Raw genomic sequence first — 4,938 nt, 5'->3', positions numbered from 1 at the left:
TGGTCAGTGTGTAAATGACTGTATGGTTTCAGGTGTGTAAGTATGACTTTGTGGAGGTGCGTAGCGGCCTGTCATCAGACAGCAAGCTGCACGGTAAATACTGCGGCTCGGAGGTTCCCGAGGTCATCACGTCCCAGTACAACAACATGAGGATAGAGTTCAAGTCTGACAACACCGTCTCCAAGAAGGGCTTCAAGGCACACTTCTTCTCTGGTGAGACCTCGCTGGAGGAACCACTGTTTCTGTCTGTGGGATGTGGGGAGGGTTCTGTGTGTGTGTGTGTGTGTGTGTGTGTGTGTGTGTGTGTGTGTGTGTGTGTGTGTGTGTGCGTGCGTGTGTGTGTGTGTGTGTTTCCCTACCCACTGCTGTCTCTGTGTGTGGGATGTGGGGTGGGTTCTCTCTGTGTGTGTGTGATGTGTGTGTGTGTGTGTGTGTGTGTGTGTGTGTGTGTGTGTGTGTGTGTGTGTGTGTGTGTGTGATGTGTGTGTGTGTATCTGTGTGTGTGTGTGTGTGTGTGTGTGTGTGTGTGTGTGTGTGTGTGTGTGTGTTTCCCTACCCACCGCTGTCTCTGTGTGTGGGATGTGGGGTGAGTTCTCTGTGTGTGTGTGTGTGTGTGTGTGTGTGTGTGTGTGTTTCCCTACCCACTGCTGTCTCTGTGTGTGGGATGTGGGGTGAGTTCTCTGTGTGTGTGTGTGTGTGTGTGTGTGTGTGTGTGTGTGTGTGTGTGTGTGTGTGTGTGTGTGTGTGTGTGTGTGTGTGTGTGTGTGTGTGTGTGTGTGTGTGTGTGTGTGTGTGTGTGTGTGTGTGTGTGTGTGTGTGTGTGTGTTTCCCTACCCACTGCTGTCTGTGTGTCCTGTTCTCCCCCTCAGACAGAGCTGCCCCGTTTCATGAGCGCGTGTTTGTGTTTGAGTCGTGTCGCGACGCCAAGCGACCGCGACCCCGTAACCATGACAACCTGCTGGCGACCTCAGGCAGGGTCAGAGGTAACCCCGTGACCTGGTCATGACATCACAATCAGGCCTTCCTCTGATTGGCTCAGGTCTAACATGACATCACAATCAGGCCCCTCTCTGATTGGTTGGTTCAGGTCTAACATGTGCCCGGAAGAGGGGAATGGATGAGGGGTGTGGGATGGTGTCACATCCATTCTCTTCCCCAGGGAATGGAGGTTCCCTGTCAGAACAACAAATGTTCCCACCTCTCTGTCTGGCAGAGATTTGTTGTTGTTAACTCTCCAACCGCTCCGCTCCGTTGGCTCTAGCCAGAGATCTAGGATCAGGGACTGGATCAAACATCTCGGAGTAGGAGGGATTATTTAGGATCTAGGATCAGGTTCCCCCAGTACATGTCAAACTGATCCCAGATCAGCACTGCTACTCTGAGAATATGGATCAGATCAGCCTGTCCAGGCCAACATTAACCTCTATGAATATGATAACTGATCCCAGATCAGCACTGCTACTCTGAGACCCTCTGAGAATATGGATCAGATCAGCCTGTCCAGGCCAACATTAACCTCTATGAATATGATAACTGATCCCAGATCAGCACTGCTACTCTGAGACCCTCTGAGAATATGGATCAGATCAGCCTGTCCAGGCCAACATTAACCTCTATGAATATGATAACTGATCCCAGATCAGCACTGCTACTCTGAGACCCTCTGAGAATATGGATCAGATCAGCCGGTCCAGGCCAACATTAACCTCTATGAATATGATAACTGATCCTAGATCAGGGTTAAGGGCCAACCTCTTCCTCTTCCTGCTGGGTGCTGTTTTGGGGCGTGCCAAGCCTAATGTCTTCCCCAAGGGAATCAAGGTTCCTTCTGAGAACAGCAAATGTTCCCACCACTGTGGTACTTGTTGATGAACAGCTACTGACTGGGTTACTGTCTATGCCACTGATCTATACTACTGCTCTATACCACTGATCTATACTAATGATCTATACCACGGATCTATACCACGGATCTATACTACTGATCTATACTACTGATCTATACTACAGATCTATAGTACTGATCTATACCACCGCTCTATACTACGGATATATACTACTGATCTATACTACTGATCTATACTACGGATCTATACTACGGATCTATACTACTGATCTATACTACTGATCTATACTACGGATCTATACTACAGATCTATACTACTGATCTATACTACTACTACTACTCTATACTACTGCTCTATACTACTACTACTACATTTACATTTACATTTTAGTCATTTAGCAGACGCTCTTATCCAGAGCGACTTACAGGAGCAATTAGGGTTAAGTGCCTTGCTCAAGGGCACATCGACAGATTTTTCACCTAGTCGGCTCGGGGATTAGAACCAGCGACCTTTCGGTTACTGGCACAACGCTCTTAACCACTACTACTGCTCTATACTACTGCTCTATACTACTGCTATATACTACGGATCTATACTACTGATCTATACTACTGCTCTATACCACGTATCTATACTACTGCTCTATACTACTGCTCTATACCACATATCTATACTACTGATCTATACTACTGCTCTATACTACTGATCTATACTACCGATCTATACTACCGATCTATACTACTGATATATAATACTGATCTATACTACAGATCTATACTACTGATCTATACTACTGATCTATACTACTGCTCTATACTACGGATCTATACTACGGATCTATACTACGGATATATACTACTAATCTATACTACTGATCTATACTACTGATCTATACTATAGATCTATACCACTGCTCTATACTACTGATCTATACTATGGATCTATACTACTGATCTATACTACGGATCTATACTACTGATCTATACTACTGCTCTATACTACAGATCTATGCTACGGATCTATACTACTGATCTATACTACTGATCTATACTACTGATCTATACTACGTATATATACTACTGATCTATACTGCGGATCTATACTACTGCTCTATACTACTGATCTATACTACGGATCTATACTACTGCTCTATACTACTGATCTATACTACTGATCTATACTACTGCTCTATACTACTGATCTATACTACTGATCTATACTACGGATCTATACTACATATCTATACTACTTCTCTATACTACTGATCTATACTACTGATCTATACTACGGATCTATACTACTGCTCTATACCACTGCTCTATACTACAATACACAACAATACACAACAATACACTGCAATACCTAACAATACACAACAATACACAACAATACACAACAATACACAACAATACACAACAATACACAACAATACACAACAATACACAACAATACCCAACAATACCCATTAATACACATTAATACACAACAATACACAACAATACACAACAATACACAACAATACCCAACAATACACAACAATACACAACAATACACTGCAATACACTGCAATACCTATCAATACACAACAATACCCAACAATACCCAACAATACACAACAATACACAACAATACCCAACAATACCCAACAATACACAACAATACACAACAATACACTGCAATACACTGCAATACCTAACAATACACAACAATACACAACAATACCCAACAATACCCAACAATACACAACAATACCCAACAATACACAACAATACACAACAATACCCAACAATACACAACAATATACAACAATACACTGCAATACCTAACAATACACAACAATACACAACAATACACAACAATACCCAACAATACACAACAATACACAACAATACACAACAATACCCAACAATACACAACAATACACAACAATATACAACAATACACAACAATATCAGGACGAGCAATGTCTGGAATATAAATATACTGTATATACAGTGGGGAGAACAAGTATTTGATACATTGCCGATTTTGCAGGTTTTCCTACTTACAAAGCATGTAGAGGTCTGTAATTTTTATCATAGGTACACTTCAACTGTGAGAGACGGAATCTAAAACAAAAATCCAGAAAATCACATTGTATGATTTTTAAGTAATTAATTTGCATTTTATTGCCTGACATAAGTATTTGATCACCTACCAACCAGTAAGAATTCCGGCTCTCACAGACCTGTTCGTTTTTCTTTAAGAAGCCCTCCTGTTCTCCACTCATTACCTGTATTAACTGCACCTGTTTGAACTCGTTACCTGTATAAAAGACACCTGTCCACACACTCAATCAAACAGACTCCAACCTCTCCACAATGGCCAAGACCAGAGAGCTGTGTAAGGACATCAGGGATAAAATTGTAGACATGCACAAGGCTGGGATGGGCTACAGGACAATAGGCAAGCAGCTTGGTGAGAAGGCAACAACTGTTGGCGCAATTATTAGAAAATGGAAGAAGTTCAAGATGACGGTCAATCACCCTCGGTCTGGGGCTCCATGCAAGATCTCACCTCGTGGGGCATCGATGATCATGAGGAAGGTGAGGGATCAGCCCAGAACTACACGGCAGGCCCTGGTCAATGACCTGAAGAGAGCTGGGACCACAGTCTCAAAGAAAACCATTAGTAACACATTACGCCATCATGGATTAAAATCCTGCAGCGCACGCAAGGTCCCCCTGCTCAAGCCAGCGCATGTCCAGGCCCATCTGAAGTTTGCCAATGACCATCTGGATGATCCAGAGGAGGAATGGGAGAAGGTCATGTGGTCTGATGAGACAAAAATAGAGCTATTTGGTCTAAAATCCACTCGCCGTGTTTGGAGGAAGAAGAAGGATGAGTACAACCCCAAGAACACCATCCCAACCGTGAAGCATGGAGGTAGAAACATCATTCTTTGGGGATGCTTTTCTGCAAAGGGGACAGGACGACTGCACCGTATTGAGGGGAGGATGGATGGGGCCATGTATCGTGAGATCTTGGCCAACAACCTCCTTCCCTCAGTAAGAGCATTGAAAATGGGTCGTGGCTGGGTCTTCCAGCATGA

At 43.4% G+C, this 4,938-nt stretch overlaps 1 pseudogene across 1 annotated transcript in view; it reads left to right on the top strand.

Annotated features, from left to right (window-relative positions):
* Window positions 1–983, top strand: part of LOC311121212 (dorsal-ventral patterning tolloid-like protein 1) — a 19,280-nt pseudogene extending 18,297 nt beyond the window's left edge. Inside the window, exons 6-7 of the transcript in view lie at window positions 33–213; window positions 870–983. The product of the transcript in view is annotated as a dorsal-ventral patterning tolloid-like protein 1 (transcript). The remainder of the gene's footprint in view (window positions 1–32; window positions 214–869) is intronic.
* The last annotated feature ends 3,955 nt before the right edge of the window (window positions 984–4,938 follow it).

Source organism: Coregonus lavaretus, assembly GCF_964263955.1.
Source record: "Coregonus lavaretus genome assembly, contig: HAP1_SCAFFOLD_6338, whole genome shotgun sequence".
NCBI lineage: Eukaryota > Metazoa > Chordata > Actinopteri > Salmoniformes > Salmonidae > Coregonus > Coregonus lavaretus.
The sequence above is the reverse complement of the archived record's forward strand: the minus strand, read 5'-3'. Positions and strand labels throughout refer to the sequence as shown.